General features: G+C 48.9%; 1 long non-coding RNA gene across 2 annotated transcripts; it reads left to right on the top strand.

The window, feature by feature from the left end:
• The first annotated feature begins 9566 nt into the window (after positions 1–9566).
• LOC138423244 (uncharacterized) lies at positions 9567–20676 on the top strand. Of its 2 annotated transcripts, XR_011250191.1 has the most exons (6): positions 9573–9722; positions 10728–10801; positions 11232–11338; positions 13001–13134; positions 15185–15305; positions 19279–20676. It is a non-coding gene; the product is annotated as an uncharacterized lncRNA (long non-coding RNA). The 2 variants fall into 2 exon arrangements; XR_011250190.1 differs by lacking the exon at positions 19279–20676 and having other exon boundaries at positions 9567–9722; positions 15185–16466.
• Positions 20677–24594: the final 3918 nt, after the last annotated feature.

Here is a 24594-nt window from a genome sequence, read left to right as displayed (position 1 = left end):
CGCGGCTGGGCTGCCTCTGCTTTCCCCGAGCACCTCCTGCAGGTCTTGGGTCAGGGGCTGCTCCCCTGAGCTGGGGCTCTGGGCATGAGCCCAGACACGTAGGGGCAGGCCCCAGCCACCTGCACACGTCTCTGCTCCGAGGAGAGCGCTAGGGAACCTACGTGTGTGAGGCAGCTGCTGGGCGCCCACGGAGTCAGCCTCTGGGTGTGCGGGGCTGCAGACGCCAGCCAGGGGCCCTGGGAGCCTGGTGCTCTCCGTGTGGTGCGGAGTCTGGGCGGCCAAGCAACCTCTGGAGGAGCCCTGCACTTGTCCTTCTCGTTCCTCTGACGGAGTTCTCCCTGCTGGAACTCTTGGCACTGTGCCAGCCACTGGCCCCAAGCCCTCCTCAAGGACGCCTGGGGCCTTGGTGGAAAGGCAAGGCATGAGCGTAGCTGAGGCCAGGAAGGCGCCAGTGGCTTGTACCAGCCTCGCGCAGCCTGCTCCTTCCTGGGCAGGAAGCCTAGCAGCGAGGCAAGTCTGGGCAAGGCTCGCCCAGGGCAGAGCGGCCTCACGCCAGGAACTCTGCCAGATCGGGCCTCTGAGCAGAGCTGGAGCTCTGCCGGACTGGAGGCGCACTCAGCTCTGCCCAAGCAGGCTTTAGCTGCACGCGGCAGAGCTGCCTCTGCTTCCCCCAAGGAGGCTCGCTTCCCCGCATGCTGTTCACTCGGCTTCCAGGCGGGGGCGCTCTGCGCCTCCTGCAGGTCTTGGCTCAGGGGCTGCTCCCCTGAGCTGGGGCTCTGGGCGTGAGCCCAGACACGTAGGGGCAGGCCCCAGCCACCTGCACACGTCTCTGCTCCGAGGAGAGCGCTAGGGAACCTCCGTGTGTGAGGCAGCTGCTGGGCGCCCACGGAGTCAGCCTCCGGGTGTGCGTGGCGGCAGACCCCAGCAAGGTGCCCTGGGAGCCTTCTGCTCTCCATGCGGCTCTGAGTCTGGGCAGCCAAGCCACCGCTGGAGGAGCACTGCACTTGTCCTTCTCTTCACTCTGACGGAGCTCTCCCTGCTGGAGCTCTTGGTAGTGTGCAAGCCACTGGCCCCAAGCCCTCCCCAAGGACGCCTGCGGCCTTGGTGCAAAGGCAAGGCAGGAGGGGAGCTGAGGCCAGGAAGGCGCCAGTGGCTTGTCCCAGCCTCGCGCAGCCTGCTCCTTCCTGGGCAGGAAGACTAGTAGCGAGGCAAGTCTGGGCAAGGCTCGCCCAAGTCAGAGCAGCCTCACGCCAGGAACTCTGCCAGATCGGGCCTCTGAGCAGAGCTGGAGCTCTGCCGTACTGGAGGCGCACTCGGCTCTGCCCAAGCAGGCTTTAGCCGCATGGGGCTGACCTGCCTCTGCTTCCCCCGAGGAGTCTCGCTTCCCCGCCTGCTGTTCACTCGGCTTCCAGCCGAGGGCGCTTTGCGCCTCCTGCAGCTCTTGGCTCAGGGGCTGCTTGCCGTGAGCTGGGGCTGTGGGCGGGAGCCGAGACACGCAGGGGCAGCCCCCAACCAGCTGCACACATCTCTGCTGGGGAGGAGAGCGCCAGGGAACCTCCGTGTGTGAGTCAACTGCTGGGTGCCCACGGAGTCAGGCTCCAGGTGTGCGGGGCTGCAGACCCCAGTCAGGGGCCCTGGGAGCCTGTTATCTCCGTGCTGCTCTGAGTCTGGGCGGCCAAGAACCGCTGAAGATGCCCTGCAGTAGCCCTTCCCTTCCCTCTCACAGAGCTCTCCCTGCTGGAGCCCTTGGCAGTGTGCAACCCACCGTCCCCTAAGCCATCCACAAAGATGTCTGGGGCCTAGATGCAAAGGCAGTGCTTGAGCAGAGCTGAGTCCAGGAAGGCGCCAGTGGTGTCTCCCAGCCTCGCGCAGCCTGCTCCTTCCTGGGCAAGAGGCCTAGCAGCGAGGCAAAATCTGGCATGGCTCGCCCAGGGCAGAGCAGTCTCGCGCCAGCAACTCTGCCAGATCGGGCCTCTGAGCAGAGATGGAGCTCTGCCATATTGGAGGCGCACTCGGATCCGCCCAAGCAGGGGTTGCAACTGCACCCGGCTCGGCTGCCACGTATTCCCTCAAGGAGGCTCGCTTCCCCGCATGCTGTTCACTCGGCTTCCAGGCGGAGGCGCTCTGCGCCTGCTGCAGGTCTTGGCTCAGGGGCTACTTTCCCTGAGCTGCGTCTGTGAGCGGGAGCCTAGACACGCAGGGGCAAACCCCAACCAGCTGCACACGTCTCTGCTGGGTAGGAGAGCGCTAGGGAACCTCCGTGTGTGAGGCAGCTGTTGGGCGCCCATGAAATCAGTCTCCGGGTGTGCGGGGCTGCAGACCCCAGCCAGGGGCCCTGGGAGCCTGGTGCTCTCTGTGAGGCGCTCAGTCTGGGCGTCCAAGCAACCGATGGAGGAGCCCTGCAGTTGCCCTTTCCTTCCCTCTGACAGAGCTCTCCCTGCTGGAGTCCTTGGCAGTGGGCAAGACACCGGCCCCTAAGCCCTCCCCAAGGACGCCTGGGGCCTAGGTGCAAAGGCAAGGCAGGAGCGGAGCTGAGGCCAGGAAGGCGCCAGTGGCTTGTCCCAGCTTCTCGCAGCCTGCTCCTTCCTGGGCAGGAAGCCTAGCAGGGAGGCAAGTCTGGGTAAGGCTCGCCCAGGGCAGAGCAGCCTCACGCCAGGAACTCTGACAGATCGGGCCTCTGAGCAGAGCTGGAGCTCTGCCCTACTGGAGGCGCACTTGGCTCTGGCCAAGCAGGGCTTTAGCTGCCCGCGGCTGGGCTGCATCTGCTTCCCCCTGAGGAAGCTCGCTTCCCCACATGCTATACACTCGGCTTCAAGGCGGAGGCGCGCTGCGCCTCCTGCCGGTCTCGGCAGCTTCACCTGAGCTGGGGTGGGAGGTGGAGGCCACACACGCAGGGGCAGGCCCCAACCAGCTGCACATGTCTCTGCTGGTGAGGAGAGCGCTAGGGAAACTCCGTGTGTGAGACAGCTGCTGGGCGCCCACGGAGTAAGCCTCCGGGTGTGCAGGGCTGCAGTCCCCATCCACGGACACTGGGAGCCAGGTGCTCTCCGGGCGGCGCTGAGTCTGGGCGGCCAAGCAACCTCTGGAGGAGCCCTGCATATGTCCTTCTCGTTCCTCTGTCGGAGTTCTCCCTGCTGGAACGCTTGGCACTGTGCCAGCCACTGGCCCCAAGACCTCCCCTAGGACGCCTGGAGCCTTGGTGCAAAGGCAAGGCAGGAGCGGAGGTGAGGTCAGGAAGGCGCCGTGGCTTGTCCCAGCCTCGCGCAGCCTGCTCCTTCCTGGGCAGGAAGCCTAGCAGTGAGGCAATTCTGGGCAAAGCTCGCCCAGGGCAGAGCGGCCTCACGCCAGGAACTCTGCCAGATCGGGCCTCTGAGCAGAGCTGGAGCTCTGCCGGACTGGAGGCTCACTCAGCTCTGCCCAAGCAGGCTTTAGCTGCACGCGGCTGAGCTGCCTCTGCTTCCCCCAAGGAGGCTCATTTCCCCGCATGCTGTTCACTCGGCTTCCAGGCGGGGGCGATCTGCGCCTCCTGCAGGTCTTGGCTCAGGGGCTGCTTGCCCTGAGCTGGGGCTGTGGGCGGGAGCCCAGGCACGCATGGGCAGGCCCCAACCAGCTGCACACGTCTCTGCTGTGGAGGAGAGCACCAGGGAAACTCCGTGTGTGAGACAGCTGCTGGGCGCCCATGAAATCAGCCTCCCGGTGTACGGGGTTGCAGACCCCAGCCAGGTGCCCTGGGCGCCTGGTGCTCTCTGTGTGGCGCTCAGTTTGGGCGTCCAAGCAACCGATGAAGCAGCCCTGCAGTTGCCCTTCCCTTCCCTCTCACAGAGCTCTCCCTGCTGGTGCCCTTGGCAGGGTGCAAGACACCGACCCTAAGCCCTCCCCAAGGACGCCTGGGGCCTAGGTGCAAAGGCAAGGCAGGAGCGGAGCTGAGGCCAGGAAGGCGGCAGTGGCGTCTCCCAGCCTCGCGCAGCCTGCTCCTTCCTGGGCAGGAAGCCTAGCAGCGAGGCAAGTCATGGCAAGGCTCGCCCAGTGCAGAGAAGCCTCGCGCCAGCTACTCTGCCAGATCGGGCCTCTGAGCAGAGCTGGAGCTCTGCCGTCCTGGAGGCTCACTCGGCTCCAGCCAAGTAGGGCTTGAGCCAAACGAGGCTGGGCTGCCTCTTCTTCCCTCGAGCAGGCTCGCCTCCAGGCCAGCGGGTCAGTCGGCTTCCAGGTGGGGGCGCTCTGCGCCTCCTGCCGGTCTTGGCTCAGGGGCTGCTTGCCCTGAGCTGGGGCTGTGGGCGGGAGCCCAGGCACACAGGGGCAGGCCCCAACCAGCTGCACACGTCTCTGCAGGGGAGGAGAGTGCTAGGGAAGCTACGTGTGTTAGGCAGCTGCTGGGCGCCCAGGGAGTCAGCCTGCGTGTGTGCGGGGCTGCAGACCCCAGCCAGGGGCCCTGGGAGCCTGGTGCACTCGGTTTGGTGCTGAGTCTGGGCAGCCAAGCAACCGCTGGAGGAACCCTGCACTAGCCCTTCCCTACCCTCGCACAGAGCTCTTCCTGCTGGAGCCCTTGGCAGTGTGCAAGCCACCGGCCCCAAGCCCTCCCCAAGGACGCCTGGGGCCTAGGTGCAAAGGCAAGGCAGGAGCGGAGCTGAGGCCAGGAAGGCGTCAGTGGCGTTTCCCAGCCTCGCGCAGCCTGCTCCTCCTGGGCAGGAAGCCTAGCAGCGAGGCAAGTCTGGGCAAGGCTCGCCCAGGGCAGAGCAGCCTCGCGCCAGCAACTCTGCCAGATCGGGCCTCTGAGCAGAGCTGGAGCTTTGCCGTCCTGGAGGCTCACTCGGCTCCAGCCAAGTAGGGCTTGAGCCAAAGGAGGCTGGGCTGCCTCTTCTTCCCTCGAGGAGGCTCGCCTCCCCGCCAGCTGTTCACTCGGCTTCCAGGTGGGGGCGCTCTGCGCCTCCTGCAGGTCTTGGCTCAGGGACTGCTTGCCCTGAGCTGGGGCTGTGGGCGGGAGCCCAGGCACGCAGGGGCAGGCCCCAACCAGCTGCACACGTCTCTGCTGGGGAGGAGAGCGCTAGGGAAGCTACGTGTGTGAGGCAGCTGCTGGGCGCCCAGGGAGTCAGCCTCCGGGTGTGCGGGGCTGCAGACCCCAGCCAGGGGCCCTGGGAGCCTGGTGCACTCGGTTTGGCGCTGAGTCTGGGCGGCCAAGCAACCGCTGGAGGAGCCCTGCACTAGCCCTTCCCTTCCCTCGCACAGAGCTCTTCCTGCTGGAGCCCTTGGCAGTGTGCAAGCCACCGGCCCCTAAGCCCTCCCCAAGGACGCCTGGGGCCTAGGTGCAAAGGCAAGGCAGGAGCGGAGCTGAGGCCAGGAAGGCGCCAGTGGCGTCTCCCAGCCTCGCGCAGCCTGCTCCTTCCTGGGCAGGAAGCCTAGCAGCGAGGCAAGTCTGGGCAAGGCTCGCCCAGGGCAGAGCAGCCTCCCACCAACAACTCAGCCAGATAGGGCCTCTGAGCCGAGCTGGAGCTCTGCCGTCCTGGAGGCTCACTCGGCTCCAGCCAAGTATGGCTTGAGCCAAACGAGGCTAGGCTGCCTCTTCTTTCCTCGAGGAGGCTCGCTTCCCCGCATGCTGTTCCCTCGGCTACCAGGCGGGGGCGCTCTGCGCCTCCTGCAGCTCTTGGCTCAGGGGCTGCTTGCCCTGAGCTGGGGCTGTGGGTGGGAGCCCAGGCACGCAGGGGCAGGCCCCAACCAGCTGCACACGTCTCTGCTGGGGAGGAAAGCGCTAGGGAAGCTACGTGTGTAAGGCAGCTGCTGGGCGCCCAGGGAATCAGCCTCCGGGTGTGCGGGGCTGCAGACCCCAGCCAGGGGCCCTGGGAGCCTGGTGCTCTCCGTGCGGCGCTGAGTCTCGGCGGCCAAGCAACAGCTGGAAGAGCCCTGCACTTGCCCTTCCCTTCCCTCTCACAGAGCTCTCCCTGCTGGAGCCCTTGGCAGTGAGCAAGCCACCGGCCCCTAAGCCCTCCCCAAGGACGCCTGGGGCCTAGGTGCAGAGGTAAGGCAGGAGCGGAGCTGAGGCCAGAAATGCGCCAGTGGCGTCTCCCAGCTTCGCGTAGCGTGCTTTTACTCCTGGAGCCCTTGCCTGTGTGGCACTCAGTAGCCCCTAATCGTGACTCCAAACCCCGAACTCCACCCTGACCTCAAAACCCTATTATCCGAACCCGTAAACTGAATGCCTAGCTCGAATCCCCAAACAATGAACCTTAAACCTGATACCTTAACCCTAACCCAACCTCAAACCAAAACACCTACCACTTAATCCCAAACCCAAACTCCAATCTCCAAACCGAAACCCCAAACCGCAAACCTCTAACCCCGAAGCCAAACCCCATACCCCAAACCCCAAGCCCCTAATCAGAACAAGAACCCCCAAACTCCGAACCCCAAACCCCTAACTCGAACACCATACCATGAACCCCAACCCATTTCCCGAATCCAAATCTCTAACCCCAAGCACCGAACTCCAAACCTGAACCCCAATCCCCTAACCCAATCCCCTACCTGAACCCTTTACCATAACCCGAAAACGAAAGACCAAACCCCTAACCCATAACCTGAACTGCGACCCCCTACCCTAAAACAGAAGCCCCTGTCACTAACCCCTAACCAGAACAGCGAACCCCTTAACCGAACCTCAAACGCTGAACCCCAAACCCCTAACCCGATCCGTGAACCCCTAACTCGAACCCGAACCCCCAACCCGAGCCCCAAACCCAAGCCCCGACCCCCAAACCCCATACCACAAACCCCGAACCACGTAGCCCAAACCCCGAATCCATAACTCAAACCCCGAACCCCAAATCTGGAACCCGAACCCCCAACCCCAAACCGCTAACACGAACCCCAAACCCAAACCGCACACCCCTAATGCCTTACCGGAAACGCAAACCCATAAACTGAACCCCAAACCCTGAACCCAAACCCCTAACCCGTACCCCACACCCCACACCCCCAACCCAAACCCCAAACCCCTAACCCAAACTGCGAACACCTCAACCGAATTCTAAACCCCGAAACCCAACCCCCAAAACCCAACCCTCAAACCCAAACTCCAAACCCCTGATCCGAACCCCAAACCCCAAACCCCTAACCGGAACCCCAAACCTCAAACCCCAAACCGCACACCCCAAACCCCTAAGCCGAACCTCGAACTCCCAACCCCTAACTCCTAACCTGAACAGCGAAACTCAAAACTGCACCTCACACCCCCATCCCCAAACCCTGAACCCAAACCCCCGAAGCCCAAACCCCAAACCTCAAATCTTGACCCCCGAACCACAAATCTCACTTACTGAACCTCTAATCGGAACCCCCAACCCCAATCCTCGAACCCCAATTCCCGAACCCCAAACCCAAACCCCAAACCCCTAATCCGTAACCCAAACTGCAAACCCAAAAACCGAACCCCAAACCCCCAAACCACAACCCTGAACCCAAACCCCAAACCCATAACTGGAACCCCAAACCGCGAACCCCTGACCCAAATCCCAGACTCCAAACCCCAAATCCCTAACCCCTAACCAAATCCGTGAACCCCTATCCCAAACCGCGAACCCCAAACCCCAACCCTCAACCCCTAACCTGAAAAGCGAACCCCAAACCTCGAACTCCAAACCCCAAACCCAAACCCAAACCGCGAACCCCAAAACCCAAACCCATAACCCGAATCCCAAACCCAAAACCCCTAACCTGAATCCCAAACCTCCAACCCAAGCCGTGAACCCCAAACCCCAAACCCTTCATCCTAACCTCAAACCCAAACCCGAACTGTGAACCCCTAACCCAATCCGAGAGCCCCTAACCTGATCCCCAAACCCCAAACCCAAACCTCAAACCACAAACCCAAACCGCGAACCCCAAACCCTTTACCTGAACCTCAAACCCCAAACCCGAACTGCGAACCCCGAACCTGAACTGAGAACCCATAACCTGATCCCCAAATCTGAAACGCGAACCCCTAATCCGAACCCCAAACCCCAAACCCAAACCGCGAACCCCTAACCCAAACCCCGAACCCCTAAGCTGAACCTTGAACCCCTAATCGGAACCCCAAACTTCAAACTAGAACCGCGAACCCCTAACCCCAAACGCTGAACCCCAAACCACAAACACGAACCCTGAACCCGAACCCTAAGTAGAGAGGGGATTCCTCGCACCCGAACTCTGAACCTGAACCCTAACAAGTTGGGGGGATGCCGGAACCCTAAACCTAACCCTAACAATAAAACTCTAACATAAACATAAACTTTTCTGGCCTAAGCCCCGCCCCTTGCTGTCCCTCACCCCCTAAAAGCAAACGAGGCAAAACTGGGACTTGAATGCCTGACCTACAGAGCCAAGTTGGATGTTTAACTGGTTGTCAGCCTAACCGCTTCGCTAGGGAGGATTACTGGGTTTTGTCTTGCTCCCAGGCTCTCTTCAAGCCTCACCCCGCCACGGCAGGCTAATAAAGAACTATGGACCCTATTAGCGCTCACTTTAAGCTGTAACCCCAACACTAATGCCAACCCTAACCGTAACCCAAACCCTGACCCTGACCTGAACCCTAACCCAAACCCGAACTCTAAGAAGAGGGGGGTCCCCGAATTCTAACCTGAACCCGAACCCTAACAAGTGGGGGGGTTGCCCGAACCCTAACCCTAAGCTTAACAATAAACCTCTAAAATAAAAAAATTTTCTGGTCTAAGCCCTGGCTCTTGCAGTCCCCTGCCCCTTAAAAGAAAAAGGTTAGACTGGAGACTTGAACTCCTGACTTACAGGCCATAGTCTGCCTGCCTAGTGGCCTCCCTAACCCCTATGCTACAGAGGCTTGCTGCTTTCAGCAGGGCTCCCGAACCCTCTTCAAGCCTCGGCCCGCCAGGGCAGGCTAATAAAGAACTATGAGCCCTATTAGGGCTCACTTTAAGCTGTAACCCCAACACTAATGCTAACCCTAACCGTAACCTGAACCCTGACCCTGACATGAACCCTAACCCAAACCCGAACTCTTAGAAGAGGGGGGTTCCCCAAATTCTAACCCTAACCCTGAACCCGAACCTGAACAAGTTGGGGGGTTGCCCGGACCCTAACCCTAAGCTTAACAATAAACCTCTAAAATAAAAATAAACGTTTCTGGTCTAAGCCCCGCCTCTTGCTGTCCCCCGCCCCCTAAGAGCAAAAGAGCTAAGCTGCGGACTTGAACTCCTGACTTACAGACCATAGTCTGCCTGCTTACCAGCGCACCTAACCTCTATGCTACAGAGGCCTGCTGCCCTGACAGAGCTCCCGGACCCTCTTCAAGCCTCTGCCCGCCATGGTCTGGCTCTATAGAATATCATGGCTGTCCTAGGTCATCTTTGCTTTCTATAGTCATAGTTTTATCCCTAAATCATAGACAGATCAGCTGAGAAAAAGCTTGGATTGTCTCGGTGGGGTGGATTTGCTTGTCCTTGTGTTTCACCTGGAGGCAGTCGCGGTCCCGCGGGCCTGTCCTGGAAGGGGGCGTGGGGGTGGGGCGCACCGTGAGCGCGTCGGGGGCGGGGCCAACCTGGGCGGCTGGTCAGGAGCGCGGCTCACGTGAGCGGGTCTGGGGCGGGATGAACATGGCGGCGCGTCGGGGGCCAGGGCTCTCAGGGCTCGCCATTGCAGCTGGGAATGCTCGTTTTGTGGGCTCCTGGGTCCCCGTCGATTGGCATCCAGCGAGCAGAGCGCAGGGCTGTGGGCCACAGGTAAGGGAACTCAGACTGGGCGGAGCAGGGAACCATGTATTCTGCCCTCTTTGTTTGCAGTCTCGGAGCCGACTAAAATGGCGGTCGCAGAAAAGCCTCGCCTTTGGGGCCAAGGGTTTTACCGCTTTACCCCTTTGCATAAAGCTCAGACCCGCGCGGTTTTCCCAAGCAGCCTAGTGTATTGCTTCCTACAGGCCTGGAGAGGATAACAGGCAGGAAGGCCAGGGGTCTCCAGACAGAGAAAATAGACTGCAAGTGTCAGACGTTTTTTCCTCTCTCTTAAGAGGCCGGAGGAGACAAAAGAGTGCTGCATTTTTTTTCCTCCATCTTGATACAAATTTAAAAGGAGGTTTCTCAGAAAATTCTGTGTTGCCATGACCACTCCTGGCTCCACCTGAATTTAACTTTCCTCAAACCTTGAACTAAGCAATGCATTTTTCTTATGGAAATGTTTGTCTTAAGGTATGCTAATGTACTATGTATTTACCCAAGGCTCTGTCTTCAGGTCAGTTTCCCCTAAAGGCTCAGAAAAAACTTGACAAACCGGTATGTTTTACTCATACCTTGTTCTCTTAATCTATGTGAATGAAACTATATATTTGCTTGGAAATCTGCCTTTCTTCAAGATTCATGTCCATCATTTTATGGCCTGGGATGACTCATCTGCTGCCAATGTTATCTCAATGCATGCTGTGGGTGAGGGGCCTGGTGCCATTCTCTGACACATTGTCTTTCTTTCATTAGCAGACTGCTAGTGGCTCTATAACATCTGGCTAAAGACTAGCAGGGGGTACTCTTTCTTCCCCCTTTTACTGTCTATGTCAGCAGCTCTCTCGATCTCTTTTATATTTTAATAAAACTTTTTAACAGAAAACCTCTGAGCCATCAAGCTTCGTCACTTGCCCTGGATTGAATTCTCCTCTGGAGTCCAAGAATGCTGGCATCTTTTGTGGTTTAGCAACCACCTTTCAGCCTTTTGTAATTCATATTGAATCTTCATTTCAGATTGAAGATGCATTCCATGGTATTGCCAACTGAAGCCTTTTCATCGCTATGGAGTATCTGTCCATGTCTTTAAGGTATTTTTCAGCAATCATGTATCATTTCCAGTGTGCCAGTCTTGTTATCCTCATTCTGTCCATAGCAAAGTCTTTTATTAATGTTGACATGACTGAAAGGGAATCGTTTGTTTAAATTCCTTTTCAGATTGTTATTTGCTGGTGTATACAGATAACACTGTGTCATCACCCATTTGTATCAGTTTGGACAGCTTGATAGTTGTCTTTAGTTTCTTTAATTTCTCATAATTTAAGATGACCCTGGCTCATATATTTACAGTCTCACCCCTAGTCTCAGTCATTTCTTCAAAGAACTGTCCCTTTTTTTAACATTACATTATTTTTGACTGTGCTGGGTCTTTATTGCTCGTTTGTCTAGTTGTAGTGAGCAGAGGCTACCCTCTAGTTGCTGTGCCATGGCTTCTCATTGCAGTGCTTTCTCTGTTTGCAGAACTTGGGCTCTGGAGCATGCAAACTTCTAGAGTTGTTCAAGGGCTTCGTTGCCCCTGGGCGTGTGGGATCTCCTACACAGGAATTGAACCCGTGTTCCCTGCATCGGTAGGCAGATTCTTTACCACCGGGCCATCGGAGATGTTTCCTGTTCCCTTTTATTAGAGAATGATATTTAAAACATACATGTAGGAGCTCAATATGCTCAGCTGACAAATACATGGATATATATATACATGTATTCCAGCTCACCTTTGAACATATTCAGTTAAAGGTAATTTGTGATGTCTCCAACCTGATCCACCACGACATGGACATTGTAACGTTTCCTTTTGTTTATCTGTAACTTTGCATTCCAATGGTAAGATACCTGGCTTCCACCGCTTGTCATACACAGAATTCAGTGCTTGTCCCACGTGGTTACTGAAAAAAAACTGTCAGATTGTCTTTCAAAGGGGGCTCTGCATGCATTGCACCAGTATCTTGAGTATGTTTTTGTATGATAGTTTACTATCAGTATACCCTCAGTGGCCAGGTGTCTATTTCAGTCGCTACCAATTATGAATGGGCTTGTTTGCTCTAGTGTTCTTGGACAATTCGAATACAGTTTCTTTGTCAGATATGCATTTTTTTTAGGAAAACATTTTATTGATTGTTGGCTGTGTTGCATCTTTGTGTGTGGGCTTTTCTCTAGTTTTGGTGAGCATGGGCCATAACTAGTGGTTTGCAGGCTTCTCACTGCAGTGTCTCCTCTTGTTGAGGGGCACAGGCTCATGGGCTTCAGTGGCTGCAGCATGTGAACTCGGCATCGTGGCTTCCAGGATCTAGAGCACAGGCTCGGCAGTTGTGGCACACGGGCTCCATAGGATGTGGGATCTTCCCATCCTAGGGATCGCACATGCATCTCCAGCACCAGGGGGTGGATTCTTTGGAATCTATGGAACTACCAGGGCATATTTTAGATTCTAGTTTTCCACACATGTATCTAGTGAAAGAGGCCAGGATCAAGAGGCATGGCAGCTGGGAATCCTCAGCCCCAGCTCTGGTGTGCTATCCAAAGCTCTGGGGCCTCTGGTGAGCAGCTCAGCTTCCCTGGGACTGTTTCCTCCAGTCAGAAATGCCCTGCTTTTGGACTGTAGCCCACCAAGCTCCTCTGTCCCTGGGATTTCTGAGACCAGAGTACTGCAGGTGGTGCCATTTCCTTCTCTGCTGCTGCTGCTGCGTCGCTTCAGTCGTGCCTGACTCTGCGCGACCCCATAGACAGCAGCCTACCAGGCTCCTCTGTCCCTGGGATTCTCCAGGCAAGAACACTGGAGTGGGTTGCCATGTGCTTCTCCAGTGCATGAAAGTGAAAAGTGAAAGTGAAGTCACTCAGTGAAGTCGTGTCCATCTCTTAGTGACCCCGGGGTTGCAGCCTACCAGGCTCCTCTGTCCGTGGGATTCTCCAGGCAATGGTACTGGAGTGGGCTGCCATTGCCTTCTCTGATTTCCTTCTCTGCAAGATAGCGTTTTGAAGATATTTTCTCCTGGATATTGCTTTTGATGAAGGAAGGGGGATCCCTTCCAGGGCTTGAGAGTGAGTTCTTGTCTGACACTGGGCAATGAGTTGTCTGAGGAGAGGAGTGCTGTCCAAGCGAGAGGCTTTATTGGGAAGGGCTGCCGGGGTGGAGGGCAGGAGGGTGAGGGAAACGGAGAGAACCACTCTGTCATGTGGCTCACAGTCTCAGGTTTTATGGTCATCGGGTTAATTTCTGGTTTGTCTCTTGCCAGGCATTCTGAATTGGGATCTCTCTTGGGGGCACACACATCACTCAGCTGAGATGGATTCCAGCGAAGTGGATCCTGGGAGGTTGGTAGGACCTCTGAACTGGAGCCTCCCATCACCTGACCTCTCCAGAATTCTGGTTGGTGGTAGCTTGTTCGTTCCTTGTTCCTTCCCAGGCCCTCCTGTTGTAAGATGACTCCTGCAAGTGTTTTCTTTTCTCTGTTGCCTGGCCAGGGTGGGTGGTCGGTGGTTCATTTAATAGTTTGTTTTTGGTTCTCTCGAGTAAGGTCCTCCACAGGGTAAATGTATGAAATGATAAAAGGCAATGTTTTAACTAATTTGTATTCATAATTTGGTAAGTTGGCTTGTTTTGTGTATGTTAGACCTGATCACCAGACCAACGGTCATGTAGAACTTTAGTAGTTTTCTAAAATTCTATAGTTTTTAAAATGGAGTTACCTTGTTGCAAAGTTTGTGTTTATGTTCATATTTTTTTAAACAGTTATTTCTTTTTAGTTGATTGATCATTGCTTTACAATATTGGTTTGATTTGTCATACATCCACATGAATTAACCATAGGTGTACCTATGTCCTCTTGCTCTTGAATCTCCCTCCCACCTCGCACGCATTCCCACCTCTCCAGGTTACTACTGAGCCCCAGTTTGAGTTCCCTGAATCATACAGCAAATTCCCATTGGTTTACATATTTACAAATGTAGGTGTACCTGCACCCATGCTGCTCTCTCCATTCATCTCACCCTCTCCCTCTTGTTCTCCACCCTCGTCTGTAAGTCTGTTCTCTATGTCTGCACCTCCATTGCTGCTCTGTGAACAGACTCGTCAGTACCATCCTTCTAGATTACATGTTTTTCTCTCTTTGACTGACTTCCCTCCCCTTTATTAGAACAAACTCAAATGTGTTCCTTTTTATGGCTGCATTCCATACAGGCTCTGTTTGTTCCTTAGCCATGTTTTGCAGAGGGTCATGGAGCTATTCTGCTCCATTTCAGTTTGGGCTTCCAGTCTGAGTGCTCGCAGCAGAGCTGCTTCTGGGTGAGCCCTCTGAGGTCTGTGAGCGCCGGGCTGCCCGCTCTTCTCCTGTGGCCCGAAGGGGGCGCCAAAGGCCCCTCTGACCCGCGGGCGCAGGACGCTTTGCCTTTAGACTCTGCTCCGTGAGCAGCTGGCGGGAGCTTTGTCTCCTCAGGACCATCAGGGCTCAGGCTTCTGGATAACAGGGCTGCATCCAGGCTGAGAGGAGCAGGGTTGCCTCAGTGCCCACCAGCAGGGAGGCGCTGCAAGAGCGGAAAATGAGGACGGAGTAGACGTTTCCTGTGTCCAGATGAGGGCTGACTGGGGGTCCATCTCAGAGGACTCAGGGGGAAAGAGCTCCGTGTGCAAAGCGGTGGGTTTTCAGTTAGATTTGCGTTAGATGATGTAGAGGATGAACACTGATGTTCTTCCGTGTAGGTGGCCATTTTCCTGTCACTGTTTCTTGAGAAGACTGTCCTTTCCTCTTCGCTCGTTCCTGGTTTGATTTTCAGGAACTGACCATGTACAGGTGGGTTCGTTTCTGGGCTCTCTATTCTCTCCTGGAGTCCATGTGTCTGTGTTCCTGCCAGTTCCTCACTGTGGTGGTCACTACAGCTCCATGATGTAGTTTGAAGAGGGATAGGAAGATGCCTCCAGCTGTGTTCCTCTTTCTCAGAGTCTTTTTGGCTGTTTAAGGTCCTGTTCAACAGTAGCAGTCTAATATGAGGAATACTTCTATTTCTGTGAAAAATGCCATTGAATATTATTTTGTGATTGCAGTCCGTGTATTTGTTGATGACTTTGGTTGGAATGGACCTTTTAATTCCTCATTGTTCCAGTGCATGAGCGTGGAACAGTTTTCTGTGTATTTGTGTTTTCTTTGGTTTCTTTATCAGTGCTTTCTAGTTTTCTGACTACTGGTCTTTTATGTTCTTGATTAAGTTTGTTGCTAGATGTTTTATTTAAGTGGGATTTTCTTAATATTTTTTTCTGATTGTTATTAGTGTGTAGAAATGCAAGTGATTTCTGGACTGTAAATGGTAGTATTTTATATGATTGTAAATTGATCCGAAATGATTCCGCTTTACTGAATGTAGCCTAACAACTTTTTGTGAAGTGATGTGGATCATTTTATCTGTAAGATCTGTTTCTCCTGCAGTAGGTCATCCAGAGGACCCAAGACATGGTGGTTACTAATAGACTTCCCACAGTACTTCTTCATTCCACGTGGACTCCTTCACGGGCAGTGAGCATCGCAGCTTCCCTTGAACTTCATCTGGGTAAGTCTTGGCCTGTATCAGAAAGTTTCCTGCCTGTCTGCTCTAAATTTCTTTTGTGGTATCGACATGGTTGTTTTGAAACCTAGTATACTTTCCAGTCATTTAAAATGTACAGAAAATGCCTAGCAATGGGAACAAGTGCTAGCATTTGCCACATCATCTTAAATACTCTATGTGTTTTATCCAAAATGGGTTCCTTCTTCAGAACCAGCACATAATCTCCAAAATCAGGAAATCATATGGTATCTACATTATAATGTAGTCCACCACCCCACTTCCACTTTTAGCAATTGTTCAAATGTATGAATATATCTTTTGTTTCCATCTTCATCCTGTTTTCTTTATTTAGAGTGTTACTGAGATTTTCAGTTATTTGGACAAACTTGATGGATTGAAAGCAGACATGGTGAATAAGGGTTCTGGGTGGCCTTTCCTATGTGGATTTTTTTTTTCACTGAAGATGGTTTTAATATTTATTCATGTTGTAACATGTATGAATCCTGCATTCTTTCTCCCCCCATAGCAATTAAAAATAAATAATATGCCATTTACCGTTTAGATATTTGTAAGCATACAGTGTTGTAGCAGACAACCTTTTCTTGTTTTGCAAACCAGTTTAATAATGTGCACCTTATGCGTGCTTTGGAGAAACTCAGGAAACTGAGTCAGTGACTGAAATGGCCCAAGATATCACCTTAGATTCCATCTTCATCTGAAAACAAAACAGGCACTTCCTGGTGGTCCAGTGGCTGAGACTGGACACTCCCAAAGAAGGAGGCCCAGGTTCATTCCCTGATCCAAGAACTAGATCTCCCATGCCACAACGGAGAATTTGCATGTTGTAGCTAAGTATCTGGCTTGCCTCAATGAAGGTCAACCTGGCACAGCCAAGTTAAAAAAGAGACAAATATTAAAAAAAATACAACCAAAGGAAAGGAAGGGTATGGTGGTTGTGCAGATTTACGGCTTAGCTTTCCCTATCGATAGAAAAGAAAAAAGAGTTTCAAAAGACTGTGTCTCATCCTTCTATCTGGCATATAGAGAGGATTCCTTTGAAATGAGATTTCTCTGGTAAATGTGACTCACAGAAGAGCTGTCTTGAACTTGGGTTTCAGAGATGATCATGTGTCCTCTAAAAAAATAAAAGTTAATTGGGTCCAACTGATTCTCATGCTGAGGTGGTATATTTTGTGGTAGCATTTGCTCCCCTTCACTTTGGATGTATCCCCATTTGTTTACACTGTCATCTACTGAAGACATCCTGATATTTGAAAGTTTTTAGTTATTACAAGTAGAGCTGTTGTATATAATCATGCGATACTTTTTGTCTGGATGTTTTCAAAGCTTTTTAGTAAGTGCTAGCCATGTAGTATTCAGGTCACAGGAGAGCCTTGTTTAGCTGTGGAAACATCCAGCTATGTTTCTCTGTGGCATGTGGGATCTTCTGGGGTAACGGATCGAACTAGAGTGTCTTGCATTGTCAGGCAGATTCTTTACCACTGAGCCACCAGAGAAGTTGTGCCCTACCCCCTTTTTTTGAGTTTACTGAATCTAATAGGTGTGCAGTGCTACCTCACTGTTATTTTAGTTTGTAATTTCCTAATGATATGTGATTTTGAGTCTTTTTGATAGGCTTATTTACTATCTTTATATTTTTGTAGGCCAGGTGTTTAGGTTTATACATTTTTTATGAGATTGTTCCAGATTTTTTGGTATGTTTATAGTACAATCCTTTATCAGATATGTATTTTATAAATATATTTTCCTGTGGCTTGTGTTTAAGTTTTGTGAATAAGGTTTTCCACAGTTTAAATTTCCAATTTTTTAAAGTTAATGTTATATATGTTTTATATCCTTTTTTTGGATAGACTTTAGTGTATTGTTGTTGTCGTTAAATTTTATAAGCAGAAGTGAGGTACTGTAGATACAGTTTTAAGCTAAGATGAGGTACCATAGATACAGTTTTGCCTTTTGTCTGTTAAGAAGTTTGAGTGAGTTTGGTGTACACTGTATGTAACATTATGTCTACATTCATTTGACTGGATATAGCTTCCAATTATTTGTCTAATTGGTTTTGGAGATATCACGGGAAGTCAGTTTTTCCAAGGGAAACTGAGGTCCATGAAACATGAACTCTTTTCGATCGGTCGGAATCACTCTCTGCTATTTCTGACAGATTTGACTTGTTTGGATATCTCATATGAGTGGAATCACAGCACGTTTGTCTTTTCTTGGTCTGGTTTATTTCACTTAATCTAATGACCATAAGGTTTGTCCACATTGTCGCATTGTCAGAATTACTGACTTTGAAGGGCCGAATCAGATTCCATTGTGTGTATACCACAGTTTGTTTATGGAATTGGCTGCCATGGACACTTAGATCACTTCTGTTTGTTTGCCAGTGTGAATCATGCTGTTGTGAGTATGACGGAAGAAGTATCCATTTTTTCAGCCCCCTTTCCTAATCCTTTTGGGTACATAGCTTGAATTGGAATCGAACTATGTATTTATTCCATGTGTTTGTTTTGGAGTCATTTCTGTAATGTCTTGCAGAGTGACAGCACCATTTAATGTACTTTTTCGTATGGTGGAATACCGTTCAAGCTTCTGAATATACCTTGTGTTGCATATTCAGTCTCCCACCAATGGACACTTGAATGAGTTCTACCTTTGAGCTATCGTGAATGTCACTATGAATATTTGTGTACCAGTTTTTGTTTGAATTATTAACAAATACATTACTATATATAAAAGAAGCCACAAGGACCTACTGTACAGTTTAGGAAACTATTAAATATCTTATGATAATGTATAATGGAAGAGAATCTCAAAAGGAATATATGAAAAGCACATAATAACCATGATATTTATTGTGCCAACACTATGAGTTATCATAGCACTACTCAACGTGTATTTATACATGTCACTAAAATATTCACATCTGTAAGGATATTATAAAAAATTATATAAAAAATCAAGAATTCAAACAGAGAATAAATAAACTTCCTGTCATTGCTCATCATCATTTATACACTAATACTACCTGTAACACTCATTGTATAAGTGCTGGACTAGCAATTGACATTCTCGTAAACCAAGAGATTGTGAAGGTGTAAGGAAATATAGCTTATTGAATTCCTTAATGAAGGATTATAGAACTCTATGTCCATGAAGTGAATGAAATTCCGTTTTATTGAGCCACATTCTTACTAGAGTGATGAGCTTCCACCCCACCCAACATTAGTTCACAATGAAATCCTGCAGTCCTCTGGCCTCAATGTCTGCTTCCTGCTACCGAGAAAGAAAAGATGAGGAAGTCCTGACAAAACCGATGCTATTTTTCTTTTTCTGATTTGTAGTTTATCGCAGGGCTTGGCAAAAAGAGGGCCCAACCTGTTTTTAGAGTTCCATCCCAAGGGTTCCTCCGGCATGTTCCCTATGTTGACAAACTGCTGATTATTTTCAACAAAGGACAATGATCTGCACTTCACTATCTGTTGCTTGAGCTGGAATAGCAGGCATCCCTTGAAGTGCAGTCCTTCATGTGGAAGTAGGCATCCCTGAAGCAATAGTATAAGAGGAACACATTTATCATGTAGACATCGCAGCCCATGCATTTGTAATAATTTTTCAGTTATACCCGTCATCATCAGAGGAACTGACTTGTCCCAGTAATAACGAGAGTACCCAGTATAACAGTTCCTTGACTTATGAGTACTTCCTATGAGTACCCTTATGAGTACTTCTTCCAATGTTGTTTCTCCTACTTTGGTCATGAACAGTAGAAGCTGATGGCAGTGGTCCTTGAAATGTATGTCGATTCCCAGGTGGCACAGTCAGTAAATAATCTGCCTACCAGTGCAGGAGGTGGAAGTGATGTGGGTTTGATCTCTGGTTCAGGAAGATAACAATTCATACACATGTTTTATGTGAACCAGTTTGATACTCATGAGTTTTTTTCTTCTGTATACAGAAAAACAAATGCTGTTCAAGGACACTGAAAGAACCCTGATTTCGAAAATCAGATCTGTATTGTGAGCAATGCTTAGATATCCATGAGTCGAAGCATAGTATTATGCCTATCATCCTTGTATTTCCCTCAGTGAAATATGTTGAGGAAAACTCTTCATTCATGGTCTAGATTCACGAAGAAGCTAAATAGCATTCATCCTTTACGTTGACAACTGTGAATTTAAATCTCCTGTGAATCCTATGTGACAACCACACATACCAACATGAGTTATTAGTATAATATCAATATTTTTAGTCCTATTGTATGTCAACTAAAAAAATCAATATGTAATTGTACATGAAGTCAAGACAAAATCAGTGTAGAGACAAAATCAGTGTAAATACAAAATGTTCCATCCTTTGAGAAAGGGAGAAAAACATCTCTGTGCTTAGCCTATTGCATTTTTATGTATTGGATCCTTAAGTAGTTTATTCACCACACCCTTTGAATGATTCACAAATCTTCAGAGAAGAAAGGATCATTTCTCTTTAACAATGAGTAGTTCAACTCTTCTCAAAGCAAAGTCATAAGTGAGTCTAATTTTGTGTGAGACCATGAAAACTCAGTGTTTTCATTATGCTTGTGCTTATGATGGGAGGAGGTCTGAGAACGCACTTGTGAAGGATTATTCATACCAGTCGTTCTCATACGTATCTATTCTTTAAAGGTCGAATCACCGAGGTGTTGCTTCTACACTTGTACTAGGCTGAGTAGCAACATTCCCTTTCTCCCTAAGTGCAGTAGACGTGTTCCCAACCTGTCTGTCTTCTGTCCTCTGGAGTATGTATTGCTTGAGCTCACCACAGCCTAGTAGATGGAAATCATCAGGATATTCTGGAAACCCTTTTTATTTCAGTCTGTTCAGGAGGTTACCACTGCTGCAAACCTCTGGATTTTACCAAGCGCTTTTAACAACCTCAGATGAAGGATACAAGTCAACACTCGTGACAGCCACGGGCTTCCATGGCCTATCCGTGATTGTTGGCTTTGCTTTCATAATCATCCTGTTTCTTATACCAACTAAACTGTCACTGTATTTTTTAATTACCATTTTATCTTTGATGGTTTTTAGATCTATTATGGATTTTCCTATATATCTTCACTTATCGGTGAGGGTCTTATGTTAGTAGTAGTTACGACAACTGACTTCCTGTCTGTTAGCTGTGGCAGAATAAAAAAAAGAATGACCCACTGTATATTTTTAATATTATGTATCAATATATTATTAGTGTTATTGTTTGCAGTCATCCAATTCCAAGTTTCTGAAATAAACTTTGAGAAAAATCACATCCTTTTGAATGTCCATTTGACTGAATAGGAGCACAGAAATGTTCTTCCATAAAATTGTTTACAGTTTCCATTCCGTTTCTCCTGTTTGATGTAGATATCGGCCTTTGGTTCTATCATTAGCTTTGCAAGTAAAAAAAAAATAATTAGAGCTCGTATGGTAATTTTACTGTTAGCAATAAGTTTAGCATAAAATGAACACAGAAGAGGTTACAGTAGACCAAATATGAAAGTCAGTTTAAAAGAAAACATAGTGTTGAATGTTTACAGTAGGAATATAGTTATGAAGTTCCTTTATTATTATTCTATCCTTTCCATTTCTTTTGCAGGGGTGTTAATGTACAGATTCCAGTACTATGGCTAGAGTGAATAATAGTATCATTATTCTTGAGAGCAACTCTACTAAGTCTTCACGCTCATGTCACTCAAGGTTTTTTAATACCTATTATGTTAGTCGTGTTTGTAGTTTGTGAAGTCACATAAGTTGCATTCATTCAAGCAATAGTATCAAACAGCTATGGCATCAATTATAGATGTGAATCGATATCGAATGTGAATCCATTTCATTATTATTACAATAATAATCTACACGTTATTATTGTAGATATTCTATTTATGCCAGTAACAAAGCCGTGCAGAAATAATACAACGTTTATTAAGAAAATAAGATTTACTAATTTGTTTTATTATTCTATTTCTTTAAAACAGATTGAATGACAACAGGCTTAACTTTTCATTCACTTGTATGACTATGAGCAGTTTGACCAAGCTGAAGAAGATGACTTGTTTGTAGTCTTCCTCATCAGCTCATTCCATCTACTGGCTTTAAAATCATTTAGTACAGAGCTCACCGTCTAGGTGTTCATCCAGTGTTTTGTTTGCTTATCATGCAGGATCATTTTAAAAGGAAAAGTACGTGTGTATGAGTTAGAGCTCTGATCCCAAGAGTCCATGTAGAAGTTTCCCCTGAGAAATGTATCGTTTTTGCACCAATGCTACTGACATGTGTGAATGTGGTATACCACACATCCCAATAAGTGTAAACAGCTTCACATGCTACTTATTTGAAACGACCAGTACTCATGACATTCTCATTCATTTGAGGACTAAATATAGCCAACGTAGGCTGTGTTTGCCAAATAGACTTTGAAGTATTCTTCACACAGTCCTTCATCGACGCCAGTTTTCAGATCGAAGAAACCCTTGCTCCATGAAGTTTGTGAACACATATACTCATGTTTTGTTTGAGATTTTAAAGTCATTCTTCAGTTTTGTTGGAGGAATGGTTCTGTATATGCCCTGTCGGGCTTCCCAGGTGGTTCTAGTGGTAAGGAACATGCAGAACATACCCATGCAGGAGACATAGGAGATATGGATACGATCCCTGGGGCAGGAAGATCTCCTGAGGGAGAGCATGGCAACCCACTCCAGTATCCTTGCCTAGAGAATCTCATGGAGAGGAACCTGGTGGGGCCTAGTCCATATGATCCCAAAGAGTTGGACACAATGTAAGTGACTTAGCACAGCACATGATTCGTTGTCATAGCTAATATAATGGAGATGACATAAAAAAGAAGTGCCAGCAGGCGAAAGTCAATATCCATCACTTTGGAATGTATTGTGATATTTTACATCCATATTTGTATGACTTGATAGTTGGAGAATCGATGCATCTGAAGGCCTGATTGTGTTATATGTATGTTGAGGGAAGATATATTTTTATGTGGTTTGACATATGGGTCCCATTTGATTCGTAGGCATATGCATACTCATCACTTATCCTTATTTTTTTTGAAAAGACCATTGTTTGGAAAGGTTGTTGTCTAACCATGAAAGATGCTTGAAGTCTTGGGCTCCTTGGAGGAAGAATTCAACCCAGGGTCAGTGATGAGGCTTGATCAGTCAGAGCTTTTGTGTCCCAACGTTTTATTAAAGTATAAAAGAGAGAAAGCTTCTGACATAGACATCAGAAGGGGGCAGAAAGAGTGCCCCCCTACTCATCTTTAGCTGGATGTCATCTAGCTACTAGCAGACTACTCATTAGAGAAAGGAATGGCAGCAGACCCCTCACCCACAAGATATATGGAGATGACTGTGGCACCAGGTGAGTCATCCTGGGCCATAAAACGATTGATATGAGCAAATAGATAGCTTCATTTACATAGATCAGGAGAAGCATGTATGCGTAACGCATATTGGTTTGTCAAGTCAGTTCTGAGCCTTTAGGCAGAACCTACTTGAAGATAGAGTCTAGGGTAAATACATAGTACATTCACATAGCTTAAGGCAAACCTTTCCATAAGAAAAATGCCTTGGTCAGCTCAAAGTATGAGAAAAGTGAAGTTCAGGTGGAACCAGGTGTCATTATAGCAACACAGAATTGTAAGAGAAAACCTCTTTTTAAATTTGTATCGAGAAGGGAAAACAAGATAACAGCTTGTTTCCTCCTGCCTCGGAAGTGACAGATAACTGTCTGACACTTGCACCCCATTTCCTCCCTTTGGAGACCCCTGGCCTTCCTGGCTCTTACCCTCTCAGTTTCATTCTTTGAATGTTATCTGCCTTGTGAAACATTGAGCATAGCAGTATGTGTTTATTTAGGGGTATTTCATCCAATTTCATTTAAATGCATATGTGAATTAGAAAGTTTGACATGCTGTTGCTTTGTATACCGATTGGGAAATGTGAGTCTCCAAGTTTGATTTAGTTTTTCTTGTTCGTTTTTCATTTTAGGGTTACAAAGAAAAATAACATGACTGTTAAGATCAGCTTTCGTATTTTTTGCCAAGTATGAATTGAGATCACATCGATCGGAGATGAGTCTGTGCATGAAAGCCCTAATAACTAATGCTAATTGACTTCACTACCATGGGATGTTTTCATATCTGTTGAGGACTTAGTTCATGTATTTAGATTTTAACTTTCTGTCTTACAGCCTTGTTTGTAGATCAAAGCTATTCAATATTGAAAATGACATTTGAAATTGTCATCTGGTTTTCAATGGGTTGTGAGGTTATTCATGAGTGGTTTATAAAACCAAATGGATTGTACGTAGCCATACTTTGTTGTCATTCTATGAATTTGAAGATTGTCTGAAGAATGTCTGTAGTTCTGCGTTAAAGATTCATACAACTGATGTCCAATATTTATCTCAATAGACTTGCTTTCAATTTGTAGTTTCCTATGCGTATGTCTTACTTTATGGATTTGGGTAGAACTTGTATTGGAACACTGAAAAATCTGTGATATCAACCGTGCTGACCTTCTTTCTGGTGGTCATCATTAAGATTTTCACGCTCACTGTCACTTTGTGCAATGCTATGGATCCCAGTGGAAACAGGTACTGTTCATCCTACTTTTGTGAAGATTGAACTCATTGTAGAAAGTGGAATTTGTTGAAATATTTATGGTATAAATATATCTTGTGTATATAATTACCCAGATTACGGGTGCGTATTTGATTGCTAAGTTATAAAATGTATGAGATAGATGTGATCCATCAATGGCGATTGGATACCTGGTGGAGAGGTATTTTGGTGATGCAACAGATTTAAATGAGGTGATCACAGTATTTATATTCCTTTTATGTGGATAATGGGTCTTGGATCCATGTTTCAAACATTATAACCTTGCTCTTTGTTATGCATGGGAAGTGTCAAAAACGAAGATGATGCGGGTACTACTTCAAGGGTAAGTATAGGGTTGAGGGCGTGACTATGATGTGGGTTAGGTTTAGGATGTGGATAGGGTGTCGGGTGAGGGTAGGATTAAGGTTAGAGTTTGCAGAACAGCCCCACAACTTGTTAGGGTGAGGGGTGACGCGTGAGAGTTCAGGGAGATAGTTCAGGGTGAGGGTGAGGGTTCTGGTGAGGGTTCAGGGTGAGGTTACAGGTGAGGGTTCAAGTGAGGGTGAAGGTTAGGGTTCAGGTGAGGGTTAGGGGTTAGGGTTAGGGTGAGGGTTAGGGTGAGGGTTAGGGTGAGGGTTAGGGT

Source organism: Ovis canadensis, chromosome 18 (genome assembly GCF_042477335.2).
Source record: "Ovis canadensis isolate MfBH-ARS-UI-01 breed Bighorn chromosome 18, ARS-UI_OviCan_v2, whole genome shotgun sequence".
In the NCBI taxonomy this organism is placed as follows: domain Eukaryota; kingdom Metazoa; phylum Chordata; class Mammalia; order Artiodactyla; family Bovidae; genus Ovis; species Ovis canadensis.
The sequence above is the reverse complement of the archived record's forward strand: the minus strand, read 5'-3'. Positions and strand labels throughout refer to the sequence as shown.